At 42.4% G+C, this 21,499-nt stretch overlaps 1 protein-coding gene across 2 annotated transcripts in view; it reads right to left on the bottom strand.

Annotated features, from left to right (window-relative positions):
- LOC139755443 (nuclear RNA export factor 1-like) overlaps positions 1-21,499 on the bottom strand; it is a 40,477-nt gene that overhangs the window by 3,093 nt on the left and 15,885 nt on the right. The gene's annotated exons all lie outside the window — the stretch shown is intronic.

Raw genomic sequence — 21,499 nt, 5'->3', positions numbered from 1 at the left:
GGTGGATGAAAAATGGAACCATTTCAACTTAAATGATAACATTCTTTGCCCAAAACTGGTGTTTGATCTTTTAACTTGACTCAAAAGCATTTAGCTTAAAAAAACTGTCTGGAAAAGGATGTAATTCAATATCTTTTTCCAGGCCCTAAAGTTACAAGAAAAAAGGGATTTTAAACTAAAAAAAATATATATATATATATTCTTTCTTTTTCTTTCAAACTATTCGCCATTTCCCGCATTAGCAAGGTAGCATTAAGAACAGAGGACTGGGCCTCTGAGGGAATATCCTCACCTGGCCCCCTTCTCTGTTCCTTCTTTTGGAAAAAAAAAAAAAAAAAAAAAAAAAAGAAATGAGAGGGGATAGTGGAGAAAGAATACTTCCCACGTATTCCTCATGTGTCATAGAAGGCGACTAAAGGGGATGGGAGCAGGGGGCTAGAAACCCTCCCCTCGTATTTTAACTTTCTAAAAGGGGAAACAGAAGAAGGAGTCACGCGGGGAATGCTCATCCTCCTCAAAGGCTCAGGTTGGGGTGTCTAAATGTGTGTGGATGTAAGCAAGATGAGAAAAAAGGAGAGATAGGTAGTAAGTTTGAGGAAAGGAACCTGGATGTTTTGACTCTGAGTGAAACGAAGCTCAAGTGTAAAGGGGAAGAGAGGTTTGGGAATGTCTTGGGAGTAAAGTCGGGGGTTAGTGACAGGACAAGAGCAAGGGAAGGAGTAGCACTACTCCTGAAACAGGAGTGGTGGGAGTATGTGATAGAGTGTAAGAAAGTAAACTCTAGAGTGATATGGGTAAAAATGAAAGTGGATGGAGAGAGATGGGTGATTACTGGTGCATATGCACCTAGGCAGGAGAAGAAAGGTCATGAGAGGCAAGTGTTTTAGGAGCAGCTGAGTGAAAGTGTTAGTAGTTTTGATGCACGAGACCGGGTTATAGTGATGGGTGATTTGAATGCAAAGGTGAGTAATGTGGCAGTTGAGGGAATAATTGGTGTACATGGGGTGTTCAGTGTTGTAAATGGAAATGGTGAAGAGCTTCTAGATTTATGTGCTGAAAAAGGACTGGTGATTGGGAATACCTGGTTTAAAAAGAAAGATATACATAAGTATACCTATGTAAGTAGGAGAGATGGCCAGAGCGCGTTATTGGATTATGTGTTAATTGATAGGCGCGCGAAAGAGAGACTTTTGAATGTTAATGTGCTGAGAGGTGCAAATGGACAGATGTCTGATCATTATCTTGTGGAGGTGAAGGTGAAGATTTGTAGAGGTTTTCAGAAAAGAAGAGAGAATGTTGGGGTGAAAAGAGTGGTGAGAGTATGTGAGCTTGGGAAGGAGACTTGTGTGAGGAAGTACCAGGAGAGACTGAGTACAGAATGGAAAAAGGTGAGAACAAAGGATGTAAGGGGAGTGGGATGGGATGTATTTAGGGAAGAAGTGATGGCTTGCGCAAAAGATGCTTGTGGCATGAGAAGCGTGGGAGGTGAGCAGATTAGAAAGGGTAGTGAGTGGTAGGATGAAGTAACATTATTAGTGAAAGAGAAGAGAGAGAGGCATTTGGACAATTTTTGCAGAGAAATAATGCAAATGAGTGGGAGATGTATAAAAGAAAGAGGCAGGAGGTCAAGGGAAAGGTGCAAGAGGTGAGAAAGAGGGCAAATGAGAGTTGGGGTGAGAAAGTATCATTAAATTTTAGGGAGAATAAAAAGATGGAGCGAGTATTCTGAAGGTTTGTTGAATGTGTCTGATGATAGAGTGGCAGATATAGGGTATTTTGGTCAAGGTGGTGTGCAAAGTGAGAGGGTTAGGGAAAATGAGTTGGTAAACAGAGAAGAAGTAGTAAAAGCTTTGCGGAAGATGAAAGCCGGCAAGGCAGCAGATTTGGATGGTATTGCAGTGGAATTTATTAAATAAGGGGGTGACTGTATTATTGACTGGTCGGTAAGATTATTTAATGTATGTATGACTCATGGTGAGGTGCCTGAGGATTGGCAGAATGCATGCATAGTGCCATTGTACAAAGGCAAAGGGGATAAGAGTGAGTGCTCAAATTACAGAGGTATAAGTTTGTTGAGTATTCCTGGTAAATTATATGGGAGGGTATTGATTGAGAGGGTGAAGGCATGTACAGAGCATCAGATTGGGGAAGAGCAGAGTGGTTTCAGAAGTGGTAGAGGATGTGTGGATCAGGTGTTTGCTTTGAAGAATGTATGTGAGAAATACTTAGAAAAGCAAATGGATTTGTATGTAGCATTTATGGATCTGGAGAAGGCATATGATAGAGTTGATAGAGATGCTCTGTGGAAGGTATTAAGAATATATGATGTGGGAGGCAAGTTGTTAGAAGCAGTGAAAAGTTTTTATCGAGGATGTAAGGCATGTGTACGTGTAGGAAGAGAGGAAAGTGATTGGTTCTCAGTGAATGTAGGTTTGCGGCAGGGGTGTGTGATGTCTCCATGGTTGTTCAATTTGTTTATGGATAGGGTTGTTAGGGAGGTGAATGCAAGAGTTTTGGAAAGAGGGGCAAGTATGAAGTCTGTTGTGGATGAGAGAGCTTGGGAAGTGAGTCAGTTGTTGTTCGCTGATGATACAGTGCTGGTGGCTGATTCATGTGAGAAACTGCAGAAGCTGTTAAAGTGTGTGAAAGAAGAAAGTTAAGAGTAAATGTGAATAAGAGCAAGGTTATTAGGTACAGTAGGGTTGAGGGTCAAGTCAATTGGGAGGTAAGTTTGAATGGAGAAAAACTGGAGGAAGTAAAGTGTTTTAGATATCTGGGAGTGGATCTGGCAGCGGATGGAACCATGGAAGCGGAAGTGAATCATAGGGTGGGGGAGGGGGCGAAAATCCTGGGAGCCTTGAAGAATGTGTGGAAGTTAAGAACATTATCTCGGAAAGCAAAAATGGGTATGTTTGAAGGAATAGTGGTTCCAACAATGTTGTATGGTTGCGAGGCGTGGGCTATGGATAGAGTTGTTCACAGGAGGGTGGATGTGCTGGAAATGAGATGTTTGAGGACAATGTGTGGTGTGAGGTGGTTTGATCGAGTAAGTAATGTAAGGGTAAGAGAGATGTGTGGAAATAAAATGAGCGTGGTTGAGAGAACAGAAGAGGGTGTTTTGAAATGGTTTAGGCACATGGAGAGAATGAGTGAGGAGAGATTGACCAAGAGGATATATGTGTCGGAGGTGGAGGCAACGAGGAGAAGTGGGAGAACAAATTGGAGGTGGAAAGATGGAGTGAAAAAGATTTTGTGTGATCGGGGCCTGAACATGCAGGAGGATGAAAGGAGGGCAAGGAATAGAGTGAATTGGATCGATGTGGTATACCGGGGTTGACGTGCTGTCAGTGGATTGAATCAGGGCATGTGAAGAGTCTGGGGTAAACCATGGAAAGTTGTGTGGGGTCTGGATGTGGAAAGGGAGCTGTGGTTTCGGGCATTATTGCATGACAGCTACAGACTGAGTGTGAACGAATGGGGCCTTTGTTGTCTTTCCTAGTGCTACCTCGCACACATGAGGGGGGAGGGGGATGGTATTCCATGTGTGGCGAGGTGGGGATGGGAATGAATAAAGGCAGACAGTGTGAATTGTGTCCATGGGTATACATGTATGTGTCTGTGTGTGTATATATATGTGTACATTGAGATGTATAGGTATGTATATTTGCGTGTGTGGACGTGTATGTATATACATTGAGTATGGGGGTGGGTTGGGCCTTTTCTTTCGTCTGTTTCCTTGCGCTACCTCGCAAACGCGGGAGACAGCGACAAAGCAAAATAAAAAATAAATAAAAAAGATATTTTAGAAGGAGGTAAATAAAGTGCGTAAGACAGGGGAACAAATGGGAACTTCAGTGAAGGGGGCTAATAGGGAGGTGATAAACAGTAGTGGTGATGTGAGAAGGAGATGGAATGAGTATTTTGAAGGTCTGTTGAATGTGTTTGATGATAGAGTGGCAGATATAGGGTGTTTCGTTCGAGGTGGTGTGCAAAGTGAGAGGGTTAGGAAAAATGATTTAGTAAACAGAGAGGTAGTAGTAAAAGCTTTGCGAAAGATGAAAGCCGGCAAGGCAGCAGGTTTGGATGGTAATTTTATTTAATGTATGTATGACTCATGGGGAGGTGCCTAAGGATTGGCGGAATGCTTGCATAGTGCCATTGTACAAAGGCAAAGGGGATAAGAGTGAGTGCTCAAATTACAGAGGTATAAATTTCTTGAGTATTCCTGGGAAATTATATGGGAGGGTATTGATTGAGAGGGTGAAGACATGTACAGAGCATCAGATTGGGGAAGAGCAGTGTGGTTTCAGAAGTGGTAGAGGATGTGTGGATCAGGCGTTTGCTTTGAAGAATGTATGTGAGAAATACTTAGAAAAGCAAACGGATTTGTATGGAGCATTTATGGATCTGGAGAAGGCATATGATAGAGATGATATACATGCTCTGTGGAAGGTATTAAGAATATATGGTGTGGGAGGCAAGTTGTTAGAAGCAATGAAAAGTTTTTATCGAGGATGTAAGGCATGTGTACATGTGGGAAGAGAGGAAAGTGATTGGTTCTCAGTGAATGTAGGTCTGCGGCAGGGGTGTGTGATGTCTCCCTGGTTGTTTAATTTGTTTATGGATGGGATTGTTAGGTAGGTGAATGCAAGAGTTTTGGAAAGAGGGGCAAGTATGCAGTCTGTTGTGGATGAGAGAGCTTGGGAAGTGAGCCAGTTGTTGTTCAATGATGATACAGCACTGGCGACTGATTCATGTGAGAAACTGCAGAAGCTGGTGACTGAGTTTGGTAAAGTGTGTGAAAGAAGAAAGCTGAGAGTTAATGTGAATAAGAGCAAGGTTATTAGGTACAGTAGGGTTGAGGGTCAAGTCAATTGGGAGGTAAGTTTGAATGGAGAAAAACTGGAGGAAGTGAAGTGTTTTAGATATCTGGGAGTGGATCTGGCAGCGGATGGAACCATGGAAGCGGAAGTGAATCATAGGGTGGGAGAGGGGGGTGAAAATTCTGGGAGCGTTGAGGAACGTGTGGAAGTCGAGAACATTATCTCGGAAAGCAAAAATGAGTATGTTTGAAGGAATAGTGGTTCCACCAATGTTATATGGTTGCAAGGCGTGGGCTATGGATAGAGTTGTGCGGAGGAAGGTGGATGTGCTGGAAATGAGATGTTTGAGGACAATATGTTGTGTGAGGTGGTTTGATCGAGTAAGTAATAACAGGGTAAGAGAGATGTGTGGTAATAAAAATAGTGTGGTTGAGAGAGCAGAAGAGGGTGTTTTCAAATGGTTTGGTCACATGGAGAGAATGAATGAGCAAAGACTGACCAAGAGGATATATGTGTCAGACGTGGAGGGAACTAGAAGAAGTGGAAGACCAAATTGGAGGTGGAAAGATGGAGTGAAAAAGATTTTGAGTGATCGGGGCCTGAACATGCAGGAGGGTGAAAGGCGTGCAAGGAATAGAGTGAATTGGAATGATGTGGTATACCAGGGTCGACGTGCTGTCAATGGATTGAACCAGGGCATGTGAAGCGCCTGGGGTAAACTGTAGAAAGTTGTGTGGGGCCTGGATGTGGAGAGGAACTGTGGTCTCGTTGCATTATTACATGACAGCTAGAGACTGAGTGTGAATGAATGTGGCCTTTGTTGTCTTTTCCTAGCACTACCTTGCGCACATGAGGGGGGAGGGGGTTGTTATTTCATGTGTGGCGGGGTGGCGATGGGAATGAATAAAGGCAGACAGTATGAATTATGTACATGTGTATATATGTCTGTGTGTGTATATATATGTATACGGTGAGATGTATAGGTATGTATATTTGCATGTGGACGTGTATGTATATACATGTGTATATGGGTGGGTCAGGCCATTCTTTCGTCTGTTTCCTTGCGCTACCTCGCTAATGTGGGAGACGGTGACAAAGCAAAATAATAATAATAATATATATATATTTTTTTTTATTTTTTTTTTTATGCTTTGTCGGTCTCCCGCGTTTGCGAGGTAGCGCAAGGAAACAGACGAAAGAAATGGCCCAACCCCCCCCCATACACATGTATATACATACGTCCACACACGCAAATATACATACCTACACAGCTTTCCATGGTTTACCCCAGACGCTTCACATGCCTTGATTCAATCCACTGACAGCACGTCAACCCCGGTATACCACATCGCTCCAATTCACTCTATTCCTTGCCCTCCTTTCACCCTCCTGCATGTTCAGGCCCCGATCACACAAAATCTTTTTCACTCCATCTTTCCACCTCCAATTTGGCCTCCCTCTTCTCCTCGTTCCCTCCACCTCCGACACATATATCCTCTTGGTCAATCTTTCCTCACTCATTCTCTCCATGTGCCCAAACCACTTCAAAACACCCTCTTCTGCTCTCTCAACCACGCTCTTTTTATTTCCACACATCTCTCTTACCCTTACGTTACTCACTCGATCAAACCACCTCACACCACACATTGTCCTCAAACATCTCATTTCCAGCACATCCATCCTCCTGCGCACAACTCTATCCATAGCCCACGCCTCGCAACCATACAACATTGTTGGAACCACTATTCCTTCAAACATACCCATTTTTGCTTTCCGAGATAATGTTCTCGACTTCCACACATTCTTCAAGGCCCCCAGAATTTTCGCCCCCTCCCTCACCCTATGATCCACTTCCGCTTCCATGGTTCCATCCGCTGCCAGATCCACTCCCAGATATCTAAAACACTTCACTTCCTCCAGTTTTTCTCCATTCAAACTCACCTCCCAATTGACTTGACCCTCAACCCTACTCTACCTAATAACCTTGCTCTTATTCACATTTACTCTTAACTTTCTTCTTCCACACACTTTACCAAACTCAGTCACCAGCTTCTGCAGTTTCTCACATGAATCAGCAACCAGCGCTGTATCATCAGCGAACAACAACTGACTCACTTCCCAAGCTCTCTCATCCCCAACAGACTTCATACTTGCCCCTCTTTCCAAAACTCTTGCATTTACCTCCCTAACAACCCCATCCATAAACAAATTAAACAACCATGGAGACATCACACACCCCTGCCGCAAACCTACATTCACTGAGAACCAATCACTTTCCTCTCTTCCTACACGTACACATGCCTTACATCCTCGATAAAAACTTTTCACTGCTTCTAACAACTTTCCTCTCACACCATATATTCTTAATACCTTCCACAGAGCATCTCTATCAACTCTATCATATGCCTTCTCCAGATCCATAAATGCTACATACAAATCCATTTGCTTTTCTAAGTATTTCTCACATACATTCTTCAAAGCAAACACCTGATCCACACATCCTCTACCACTTCTGAAACCACACTGCTCTTCCCGAATCTGATGCTCTGTACATGCCTTCACCCTCTCAATCAATACCCTCCCATATAATTTACCAGGAATACTCAACAAACTTATACCTCTGTAATTTGAGCACTCACTCTTATCCCCTTTGCCTTTGTACAATGGCACTATGCACGCATTCCGCCAATCCTCAGGCACCTCACCATGAGTCATACATTCATTAAATAACCTTACCAACCAGTCAACAATACAGTCACCCCCTTTTTTAATAAATTCCACTGCAATACCATCCAAACCTGCTGCCTTGCCGGCTTTCATCTTCCGCAAAGCTTTCACTACCTCTTCTCTGTTTGCCAAATCATTTTCCCTAACCCTCTCACTTTGCACACCACCTCGACCAAAACACCCTATATCTGCCACTCTATCATCAAACACATTCAACAAACCTTCAAAATACTCACTCCATCTCCCTCTCACATCACCACTACTTGTTATCACCTCCCCATTTGCGCCCTTCACTGAAGTTCCCATTTGCTCCCTTGTCTTACGCACTTTATTTACCTCCTTCCAGAACATCTTTTTATTCTCCCTAAAATTTAATGATACTCTCTCACCCCAACTCTCATTTGCCCTTTTTTTCACCTCTTGCACCTTTCTCTTGACCTCCTGTCTCTTTCTTTTATACATCTCCCACTCAATTGCATTTTTTCCCTGCAAAAATCGTCCAAATGCCTCTCTCTTCTCTTTCACTAATACTCTTACTTCTTCATCCCACCACTCACTACCCTTTCTAATCAACCCACCTCCCACTCTTCTCATGCCACAAACATCTTTTGCGCAATCCATCACTGATTCCCTAAATACATCCCATTCCTCCCCCACTCCCCTTGCTTCCATTGTTCTCACCTTTTTCCATTCTGTACTCAGTCTCTCCTGGTACTTCCTCACACAGGTCTCCTTCTCAAGCTCACTTACTCTCACCACCCTCTTCACCCCAACATTATGAAGTCTGTTGGGGATGAGAGAGCTTGGGAAGTGAGTCAGTTGTTGTTCGCTGATGATACAGCGCTGGTGGCTGATTCATGTGAGAAACTGCAGAAGCTGGTGACTGAGTTTGGCAAAGTGTGTGAAAGAAGAAAGTTAAGAGTAAATGAGAATAAGAGCAAGGTTATTAGGTACAGTAGGGTTGAGGGTCAAGTCAATTGGGAGGTAAGTTTGAATGGAGAAAAACTGGAGGAAGTAAAGTGTTTTAGATATCTGGGAGTGGATCTGGCAGCGGACGGAACCATGGAAGCGGAAGTGGATCATGGGGTGGGGGAGGGGGCGAAAATCCTGGGAGCCTTGAAGAATGTGTGGAAGTCGAGAACATTATCTCGGAAAGCAAAAATGGCTATGTTTGAAGGAACAGTGGTTCCAACAATGTTGTATGGTTGCGAGGCGTGGGCTATGGATAGAGTTGTGCGCAGGAGGATGGATGTGCTGGAAATGAGATGTCTGAGGACAATGTGTGGTGTGAGGTGGTTTGATCGAGTAAGTAACGTAAGGGTAAGAGAGATGTGTGGAAATAAAAAGAGCGTGGTTGTGAGAGCAGAAGAGGGTGTTTTGAAATGGTTTGGGCACATGGAGAGAATGAGTGAGGAAAGATTGACCAAGAGGATATATGTGTCGGAGGTGGAGGGAACGAGGAGAAGTGGGAGACCAAATTGGAGGTGGAAAGATGAAGTGAAAAAGATTTTGTGTGATTGGGGCCTGAACATGCAGGAGGGTGAAAGGAGGGCAAGGAATAGAGTGAATTGGATCGATGTGGTATACCGGAGTTGACGTGCTGTCAGTGGACTGAATCAGGGCATGTGAAGCGTCTGGGGTAAACCATGGAAAGCTGTGTAGGTATGAATATCTGCGTGTGTGGACGTATGTATAAAATGTGTATGGGGGTGGGTTGGGCCATTTCTTTCGTCTGTTTCCTTGCGCTACCTCGCAAACGCGGGAGACAGCGACAAAGCAAAAAAACAAACAAAAAAAAAATATATAAAATGTTAAAACTTGCCAAAAAGAAAACAAGAAGGGAATTCTAAACATGAAGCTTCTGTAACATATTTGGACTTGGAAACTTCGTTGAAAGTCTGAAAGGTTACCATACCTAACGGTAATGTTTTTGAGTAGGTTGAATGCTATGTAAAGGTCTGAAGTCAAGCATTCTCTAAACCTGTGAATTCAAGAACCCAGAACCTTGAAGGTCCGGTCTTAAAAAGGACAGATAATAGTCTTCAAAAAGAAGGAAAAAAAAAAAGATGAATCAATCAAGGCAAATGGCAAGGCTGAAGGAACTTAGTACCAGGGTTTGGTTGTCCAATATGGGGATTATCAAAGTAACTAATCTCTGAAAAAGAAAAAAGTCTGAGGAGAACATGGCCCAGAATGTGAACTCAGGAAAAGAGAAAACTGGTTCCTGTGATTCTAAGAGTATTTGTTGTCCTTGGACTAGGACCCAAGAGGAAACTTTAACAAATACTGCAAGCCTCATTGAAAAGAGAAGCCCAGTAAAAAAGGTTCTTGGACAAGGCCAAGTAATGAACATTTTTATCCCAAAGAGGCAGAGAATTGCAAGAGCCTCTGTTTACTAGACATTGGATAGACATAACAGTCCATCTGAAAAAAATATCACACCAGGACCAAAGGGCCCTCTGTAAGGACAAACATAAAACTAAAACTCATGTTACTTTTATGTTGACAAGAATGCTGAAACCACACCCAGCAACCTGCAGCCACCTGACTCTCAGAAGAATGAGAGCCCCTCCTACTTTTAATGTGTCCATCTAAATCCTTAGAGAAACCACTAAACTCCAAGGCATGGTTTCTCAGAGGTTCCTTTAGTCAATCCATCAACAAAGGAATCAAGAAGCCTCCTGGGATTATGGATGACTTTGTGTACTGAAGAAAGAGTGAGAAGCCTCTTTTTTTCCTAAAGGTTGCCACATTGTTGCACTTACCGAACATCTTTAGATGCCAAGACAGTGAAACCTTGAAGCAGGGCTATTCAACTAACATGCAGCAGGCCAAATCCAGCCCTTGAGTGGATTTTCACTGGCCCTTTGACAGACTCAGAAAATTTGAATAAATTAATGAAATTCATTTAAGTACTTACAAAAATTTACATACAGATTATTTATCATGACCAACTGTATCAATCAGCTGAATGAAACATGTGATTACTTATAATAATTAGTTGAATGAAATGTACAGATCCTCGCACAGACTGTGCTCATAGCAACAAGAACTGTACATATCCATTTCTTCCTGCGCACACATCCATGGCTAATCACTCAGGCAGGGGTCAGGTGGGGCTTAGTCACTGTTGATGGTTGGTCGCATGGAGGTTAGTTAGTATATTTTCCCCACATCTAGTATATGCATAGCACTATTTTTCCCATTTAACTTCACATTCTTGAGTGGAATAGTGCTGGGAGAGTACTGTTGTGTTGAATCATTCTATTAGTTACCAGAATATAATCCTTTTTTCTTTTTATTCACATACTTAGTGGAAAATGTAAAAGCAAATAATATATGAATTTTTTGTTTCTTTCTATGTATAAGTATTCAGAGTAAAAATGGAGGTAAAGTAAATGTATAGCCCTTCTATCAGTCTGAGTTTCATAATCCAGCTCTACTCCTAAACTAATTGAATAGCCCTGCCTTAGAGCAATTACAGCATCTGTTACACGAGATGTTAAGACATCAAGGTGAAGGACCTTAAAGCAATCACTGCATCTCAAAAATTCCAAGTTTGTCAACAAAAGTACAAAGAGAACCACTCTTTAAGTACATATCTAATCCTAGTCATGTACGATTTGGTTGGAACTAAAAGATAATCATCTCAGCTGACGATAAAGCCCATACCTAAAGTCTCTGTTTCATGCATTCCCTTTTGAAAGTGATATCACTAAAAATGTCAATAATAGGAATGAAGGTTTTGGAAGCCACAGCAAAGTATATTCTAAAACGAGAAAACGAGTGGGCTGTGCATAAATAGAAGGGATCACATAGAACTGCCAAGTCTGTGTATTAACACTGAAAGCTAAAGAATTTTCATATGTAAAGCACTGGAAAGTGTGTACAAGACCCTTTAATTCTAGGCTGACAGTCCAGTAATCATCACACATCTAACAATCCCTCAAAGTACTTGGTCTGTCTCCTCTCCACCTCATCACCGCCTATTATCACTTCTCCATCTGCCCCCTTCACCAACATTCCCAATTCTCCCTTTTTCTCACACTATCTGCTTCCTTCCAAAATATCTTAATTTTACTGAAGTTCACTGATACTAGCTCACCTCAACTCTCATTTGTGGTCTTTATCAGCCCTCTTGACCTCTTGTTACTTTCTCTAATAAATCTCCTTTCCTGTTACAAATACTCCCTATTCACCTCTCTTTTACCTTTCAACAGCAACTTTACTTCACCATACCACCACCTTTCTCACCAGCCCACCTATCATCTACCACAGGCCACATACTTCTTACACATGTCATCACTGTTTCCTGAAATACCTCCCACTCATTACCCACACTCCTAGATTTCTTTAATAAGAATTTTTGCAATTCTACTCTCAACCTATCCTGACATTTCTTCACAAAGGTCTCTTCCAAACTCACACACTTTGACCACCCTCTTCTCACACATATCATTTCCTATTTTCTAAAAACCTCCACAAATCTTTATCCTCTTCTCCACCAAGTATATATACTTTATTTATTTATATCTATTTATTATACTTTGTCACTGTCTCCAGCATTAGCAAGGTTGCACAAGGAAACAGACGAAAGAATGGCCCAACCCACCCACATACATATGTATAGAAGTACACATCAACACACGCACATATACATACTTATACATCTCAATGTATACATATATATATATATATATATATATATATATATATATATATATATATATATATATATATATATATACACACAGACATAAACATAAATACACATGTACATAATTCATACTGTCTGCCCTTATTCGTTCCCGTCGCCACCCCACCACACATGAAATGATAATCCCCTCCCCCCACGTGTGCGAGGTAGTGCTAGGAAAAGAGAACAAAGGCCACATTCGTTCACACTCAGTCTCTAGCTCTCACCCACAAAACTTTCCAAGGTTTATCCCAGACGCTTCACATGCCCTGTTTCAATCCGTTGACAGCACGTCGACCCTAGTATACCACATCGTTCCAATTCACTCTATTCCTTGCACACCTTTCACCCTCCTGCATGTTCAGGCCCCGATCACTCAAAATCTTTTTCACTCCATTTTTCCACCTCCAACTTGGTCTCCCAATTTTCCTCGTTCCCTCCACCTCTGGCACATATACCCTCTTCGTCAATCTTTCCTCACTCATTCTCTCCATGTGATCAAACCATTTTAAAGCAAACTCTTCTGCTCTCTCAACCACACTATTTTTACTACCACACATCTCTTACCCTTTCATTACTTACTCGATCAAACCACCTCACACCACATATTGTCCTCAAACGTCTCATTTCCAGCACATCCACCCTCCTCCACACAACTCTATCTATAGCCCACACCTTGCAACCATATAACATTGTTGGAACCACTTTTCCTTCAAACATACTCATTTTTGCTTTCCGAGATAATGTTCTTGACTTTCACACATATTTTAATGCTCCCAGAACTTTTGCCTCCTCCCCCACCCTATGACTCACTTCAGCTTCCATGGTTCCATTCCCTGCCAAATCCACTCCCAGATATCTAAAACACTTCACTTCCTCCAGTTTTTCTCCATTCAAATTTACCTCCCAATTGACTTGACCCTCAACCCTACTGTACCTAATAACCTTGCTCTTATTCACATTTACTCTCAGCTTTCTTCTTTCACACACTTTACCAAACTCAGTCACCAGCTTCTGCAGTGTCTCACCCGAATCAGCCACCAGCGCTGTATCATCAGCGAACAACAACTGACTCACTTCACAAGCTCTCTCATCCACAACAGACTTCATACTTGCCAATCTTTCCAAAACTCTTGCATTCACCTCCCTAACAACCCCATCCATAAACAAATTAAACAACCATGGAGACATCACACACCCCTGCCGCAAACCTACATTCACTGAGAACCAATCACTTTCCTCTCTTCCTACTCATACACAAGCCTTACATCTTCGGTAAAAACTTTTCACTGCTTCTGACAACTTACCTCCCACACTCTATATATTCATAATACCTTCTACAGAGCATCTCTATCAACTCTTATCATATGCGTTCTCCAGATCCATAGATGCTACATACAAATCCATTTGCTTTTCTAAGGATTTCTCACATACATTCTTCATGGCAAACACCTGATCCACATATCCCCTACCACTTCTGAAAACACACTGCTCTTCCCCAATCTGATGCTCTGTACATACCTTCACCCTCTCAATCAATACCCTCCCATATAATTTCCCAGGAATACTCAACAAACTTATACCTCTGTAATTTGAGCATTCACCTTTATCCCCTTTGCCTTTGTACAATGGTAATATGCAAGCATTCTGCCAATCCACAGGCACCTCACCATGAATCATACATACATTAAATAACCTTACCAACCAGTCAACAGTACAGTCACCCCCCTTTTTTAATAAATTTTACTGCAATACCATCCAAACCCACTGCCTTGCTGGCTTTCATCTTCCGCAAAGCTTTTACTACCTCCTTTCTGTTTACCAATTCATTCTTTCTAACCCTCTCACTTTGCACACCACCTCGACCAAAACACCCTATATCTACCACTCTATCATCAAACACATTCAACCTTCAAAATACTCACTCCATCTCCTTCTCACATCACCACTATTTCTTATCACCTCCCCATTAGCCCCCTTCACTGAAGTTCCCATTTGTTCCCCTGTCTTACGCACTTTATTTGCCTCCTTCCAAAACATTTTTTATTCTCCCTAAAATTTAATGATACTCTCTTGCCCCAACTCTCAATTGCCCTCTTTTTCACCTCTTGCACCTTTCTCTTGACCTCCTGCCTCTTTCTTTTATACATCTCCCACTCATTTGCATTATTTCCCTGCAAAAATCATCCAAATGCCTCTCTCTTCTCTTTCACTAATAATCTTACTTCTTCATCCCACCACTCTATCCTTTCTAATCTGCCCACCTCCCACACTCCTCATACTACAAGCATCTTATGCGCAAGCCATCACTACTTCACTAAATACATCCCATTCCTCCCCCACTCCACTTACATCCATTGTTCTCACCTTTTTCCATTCTGTACTCAGTCTCTCCTGGTACTTCCTCAAACAAGCCTACTTCCCAAGCTCACTTACTCTCACCACTCTCTTCACCCCAACATTCTCTCTTCTTTTCTGAAAACCTCTACAAATCTTCACCTTCGCCTCCACAAGATAATGATCAGACATCCCTCCAGTTGCACCTCTCACCACATTAACATTCAAAAGTCTCTCTTTCGCGCGCCTATCAATTAACACATAATCCAATAACGCTCTCTGGCCATCTCTCCTACTTACATACGTATACTTATGTATATCTCTCTTTTTAACCAGGTATTCCCAATCACCAGTCGTTTTTCAGCACATAAGTTTACAAGTTCTTAACCATTTCCATTTACAACACTGAACACCCTATGTACACCAATTATTCCCTCAACTGCCACATTATTCACCTTTGCATTCAAATCACCCATCACTATAACCCGGTCTCGTGCATCAAAACTACTAACACACTCACTCAGCTGCTCCCAAAACACTTGCCTCATTATCATTCTTCTCATGCCGAGGTGCATATGCACCAATAATCACCCATCTCTCTCCATCCACTTTCAGTTTTACCCATATCAATCTAGAGTTTACTTTCTTACACTCTATCACAAACTCCCACCACTTCCTTTTCAGGAGTAGTGCTACTCCTTCCCTTGCTCTTGTCCTCTCACTAATCCCTGACTTTACTCACAAAACATTCCCAAACCACTCTTCCCCTTTACCCTTGAGCTTCGTTTCACTCAAGGGCCAAAACATCCTGTTTCCGTTCCACAAACATAGTACCGTACCTCTCCTTTTTTCTCATCTTGGTTACATCCACACACATTTAGACACCCTAATCTGAGCCTTCGAGGAGTATGAGCACTCCCCGTGTGACTCCTTCTGTTTTCCCTTTTAGAAAGGAGGGGAGGGTTTCTAGCCCCAAGCTCCTGTCCCCCTTGGTCGCCTTCTATGACACGTAAGGAATACGTGGGAAAACTTCTTTTTCCCATCCCCAGGGATATCTATATCTATATCTATATCTATATACATATATAGATAGATAGATAGATATTAGGTACAGTAGGGTTGAGGGTCAAGTAAATTGGGAGGTAAGTTTGAATGGAGAAAAACTGGAGGAAGTGAAGTGTTTTAGATATCTGGGAGTAGATTTGGCAGCGGATGGAACCATGGAAGAAGAAGTGAATCATAGGGTGGGGGAGGGGGCGAAAGTTCTGGGAACATTGAAAAATGTGTGGAAGTCAAGAACATTATCTTCGAAAGCAAAAATAGGTATGTTTGAAAGAATAGTGGTTCCAACAATGTTATATGGTTGCGAGGCATGGGCTATGGATAGAGTTGTGCAGAGGAGGGTGGATGTGCTGGAAATGAGATGTTTGAGGACAATATGTGATGTGAGGTGGTGTGATCGAGTAAGTAATGTAAGGGTAAGAGAGATATTTATTTATTTATTTTTATATTTATTTATTATACTTTGTCGCTGTCTCCCGCGTTTGCGAGGTAGCGCAAGGAAACAGACGAAAGAAATGGCCCAACCCCCCCCCATACACATGTATATACATACGTCCACACACGCAAATATACATACCTACACAGCTTTCCATGGTTTACCCCAGACGCTTCACATGCCTTGATTCAATCCACTGACAGCACGTCAACCCCGGTATACCACATCGCTCCAATTCACTCTATTTCTTGCCCTCCTTTCACCCTCCTGCATGTTCAGGCCCCGATCACACAAAATCTTTTTCACTCCATCTTTCCACCTCCAATTTGGTCTCCCTCTTCTCCTTGTTCCCTCCACCTCCGACACATATATCCTCTTGGTCAATCTTTCCTCACTCATCCTCTCCATGTGCCCAAACCACTTCAAAACACCCTCTTCTGCTCTCTCAACCACGCTCTTTTTTATTTCCACACATCTCTCTTACCCTTACGTTACTCACTTGATCAAACCACCTCACACCACACATTGTCCTCAAACATCTCATTTCCAGCACATCCATCCTCCTGCGCACAACTCTATCCATAGCCCACGCCTCGCAACCATACAACATTGTTGGAACCACTATTCCTTCAAACATACCCATTTTTGCTTTCCGAGATAATGTTCTCGACTTCCACACATTTTTCAAGGCCCCCAGGATTTTCGCCCCCTCCCCCACCCTATGATCCACTTCCGCTTCCATGGTTCCGTCCGCTGCCAGATCCACTCCCAGATATCTAAAACACTTCACTTCCTCCAGTTTTTCTCCTTTCAAACTCACCTCCAATTGACTTGACCCTCAACCCTACTGTACCTAATAACCTTGCTCTTATTCACATTTACTCTTAACTTTCTTCTTCCACACACTTTTCCAAACTCAGTCACCAGCTTCTGCAGTTTCTCACATGAATCAGCCACCAGCGCTGTATCATCAGCGAACAACAACTGACTCACTTCCCAAGCTCTCTCATCCCCAACAGACTTCATACTTGCCCCTCTTTCCAAAACTCTTGCATTTACCTCCCTAACAACCCCATCCATAAACAAATTAAACAACCATGGAGACATCACACACCCCTGCCGCAAACCTACATTCACTGAGAACCAATCACTTTCCTCTCTTCCTACACGTATACATGCCTTACATCCTGGATAAAAACTTTTCACTGCTTCTAACAACTTTCCTACCACACCATATATTCTTAATACCTTCCACAGAGCATCTCTATCAACTCTATCATATGCCTTCTCCAGATCCATAAATGCTACATACAAATCCATTTGCTTTTCTAAGTATTTCTCACATACATTCTTCAAAGCAAACACCTGATCCACACATCCTCTACCACTTCTGAAACCACACTGCTCTTCCCGAATCTGATGCTCTGTACATGCCTTCACCCTCTCAATCAATACCCTCCCATATAATTTACCAGGAATACTCAGCAAACTTATACCTCTGTAATTTGAGCACTCACTCTTATCCCCTTTGCCTTTGTACAATGGCACTATGCACGCATTCCGCCAATCCTCAGGCACCTCACCATGAGTCATACATACATTAAATAACCTTACCAACCAGTCAACAATACAGTCACCCCCTTTTTTAATAAATTCCACTGCAATACCATCCAAACCTGCTGCCTTGCCGGCTTTCATCTTCCGCAAAGCTTTCACTACCTCTTCTCTGTTTACCAAATCATTTTCCCTAACCCTCTCACTTTGCACACCACCTCGACCAAAACACCCTATATCTGCCACTCTATCATCAAACACATTCAACAAACCTTCAAAATACTCACTTCATCTCCTTCTCACATCACCACTACTTGTTATCACCTCCCCATTTGCGCCCTTCACTGAAGTTCCCATTTGCTCCCTTGTCTTACGCACTTTATTTACCTCCTTCCAGAACATCTTTTTATTCTCCCTAAAATTTAATGATACTCTCTCACCCCAACTCTCATTTGCCCTCTTTTTTCACCTCTTGCACCTTTCTCTTGACCTCCTGTCTCTTTCTTTTATACATCTCCCACTCAATTGCATTTTTTCCCTGCAAAAATCGTCCAAATGCCTCTCTCTTCTCTTTCACTAATACTCTTACTTCTTCATCCCACCACTCACTACCCTTTCTAATCAACCCACCTCCCACTCTTCTCATGCCACAAGCATCTTTTGTGCAATCCATCACTGATTCCCTAAATACATCCCATTCCTCCCCCACTCCCCTTACTTCCATTGTTCTCACCTTTTTCCATTCTGTACTCAGTCTCTCCTGGTACTTCCTCACACAGGTCTCCTTCTCAAGCTCACTTACTCTCACCACCCTCTTCACCCCAACATTCACTCTTCTTTTCTGAAAACCCATACAAATCTTCACCTTAGCCTCCACAAGATAATGATAAGACATCCCTCCAGTTGCACCTCTCAGCACATTAACATCCAAAAGTCTCTCTTTCGCACGCCTGTCAATTAACACGTAATCCAATAACGCTCTCTGGCCATCTCTCCTACTTACATAAGTATACTTATGTATATCTCGCTTTTTAAACCAGGTATTCCCAATCATCAGTCCTTTTTCAGCACATAAATCTACAAGCTCTTCACCATTTCCATTTACAACACTGAACATCCCATGTATACCAATTATTCCCTCAACTGCCACATTACTCACCTTTGCATTCAAATCACCCATCACTATGACCCGGTCTCGTGCATCAAAACCACTAACACACTCATTCAGCTGCTCCCAAAACACTTGCCTCTCTTGATCTTTCTTCTCATGCCCAGGTGCATATGCACCAATAATCACCCACCTCTCTCCATCAACTTTCAGTTTTACCCATATTAATCGAGAATTTACTTTCTTACACTCTATCACATACTCCCACAACTCCTGTTTCAGGAGTATTGCTACTCCTTCCCTTGCTCTTGTCCTCTCACTAACCCCTGACTTTACTCCCCAGACATTCCCAAACCACTCTTCCCCTTTACCCTTGAGCTTCGTTTCACTCAGAGCCAAAACATCCAGGTTCCTTTCCTCAAACATACTACCTATCTCTCCTTTTTTCACATCTTGGTTACATCCACACACACTTAGGCAACCCACTCTGAGCCTTCGAGGAGGATGAGCACTCCCCGCGTGACTCCTTCTTCTGTTTCCCATTTTAGAAAGTTAATACAAGGAGGGAAGGATTTCTGGCCCCCCGCTCCCGTCCCCTCTAGTTGCTTTCTACGACACGCGAGGAATACGTGGGAAGCATTCTTTCACCCCTATCCCCAGGGATAATATACATATATATATACATATACACATACACACACATACACATACATACGCACATATACACACACACACACACATACATATATATACATATGAAAAATGTAAGAAACAGTTTAGAAAATATGTTTCCCTGTGCTACCTCGCTGACGCGGGAGACAGCGACAAAGCAAAATAAATGGATAAATAAACATACATATATATATATATATATATATATATATATATATATATATATATATATATATATATATATATATTTTTTTGCTCTGTCGCTGTCTCCCGCGTTTGAGAGGTAGCGCAAGGAAACAGACGAAAGAAATGGCTCAACCCACCCCCATACACATGTATATACATACGTCCACACACACAAATATACATACCTATAAAGCCCTCCATAGTTTACCCCAAACGCTTCACATGCCCTGATTCAATCCACTGACAGCACGTCAACCCCTGTATACCATATCGATTCAATTCACTCTATTTCTTGCCCTCCTTTCACCCTCCTGCATGTTCAGGCCCCGATCACACAAAATCTTTTTCACTCCATCTTTCCACCTCCAATTTGGTCTCCCACTTCTCCTCGTTCCCTCCACCTCCGACACATATATCCTCTTGGTCAATCTTTCCTCACTCATTCTCTCCATGTTCCCAAACCATTTCCAAACACCCTCTTCTGCTCTCTCAACCACACTCTTTTTATTTCCACACATCTCTCTTACCTTTATGTTACTTACTCGATCAAACCACCTCACACCACACATTGTCCTCAAACATCTCATTTCCAGCACATCCATCCTCCTGTGCACAACTCTATCCATAGCCCACGCCTCGCAACCATACAACATTGTTGGAACCACTATTCCTTCAAACATACCCATTTTTGCTTTAAGAGATAATGTTCTCAACTTCCACACATTCTTCAAGGCTCCCAGAATTTCCCCCCCTCCCCCCCCTATGATCCACTTCCGCTTCCATGGTTCCATCCGCTGATAGATCCACTCCCAGATATCTAAAACACTTTACTTCCTCCAGTTTTTCTCCATTCAAACTTACCTCCCAATTGACTTGACCCTCAACCCTACTGTACCTAATAACCTTGCTCTTATTCACATTTACTCTTAACTTTCTTCTTTCACACACTTTACCAAACTCAGTCACCAGCTTCTGCAGTTTCTCACATGAATCAGCCACCAGCGCTGTATCATCAGTGAACAACAACTGACTCACTTCCCAAGCTCTCTCATCCCCAACAGACTTCATACTTGCCCCTCTTTCCAAAACTCTTGCATTCATCTCCCTAACAACCCCATCCATAAACAAATTAAACAACCATGGAGACATCACACACCCCTGCCGCAAACCTACATTCACTGAAAACCAATCACTTTCCTCTCTTCCTACACGAACACATGCCTTACATCCTGGATAAAAACTTTTCACTGCTTCTAACAACTTACCTCCCACACCATATATTCTTAATACCTTCCACAGAGCATCTCTATCAACTCTATCATATGCCTTCTCCAGAACCGTAAATGCTACATACAAATCCATTTGCTTTTCTAAGTATTTCTCACATACATTCTTCAAAGCAAACACCTGATCCACACATCCTCTACCACTTCTGAAACCACACTGCTCTTCCCCAATCTGATGCTCTGTACATGCCTTCACCCTCTCAATCAATACCCTCCCATATAATTTACCAGGAATACTCAGCAAACTTATACCTCTGTAATTTGAGCACTCACTCTTATCCCCTTTGCCTTTGTACAATGGCACTATGCACGCATTCCGCCAATCCTCAGGCACCTCACCATGAGTCATACATACATTGAATAACCTTACCAACCAGTCAACAATACAGTCACCCCCTTTTTTAATAAATTCCACTGCAATACCATCCAAACCTGCTGCCTTGCCGGCTTTCATCTTCCGCAAAGCTTTCACTACCTCTTCTCTGTTTACCAAATCATTTTCCCTAACCCTCTCACTTTGCACACCACCTCGACCAAAACACCCTATATCTGCCACTCTATCATCAAACACATTCAACAAACCTTCAAAATACTCACTTCATCTCCTTCTCA

This window comes from Panulirus ornatus, chromosome 19 (genome assembly GCF_036320965.1).
Source record: "Panulirus ornatus isolate Po-2019 chromosome 19, ASM3632096v1, whole genome shotgun sequence".
NCBI classification, from domain to species: domain Eukaryota; kingdom Metazoa; phylum Arthropoda; class Malacostraca; order Decapoda; family Palinuridae; genus Panulirus; species Panulirus ornatus.
The sequence above is the reverse complement of the archived record's forward strand: the minus strand, read 5'-3'. Positions and strand labels throughout refer to the sequence as shown.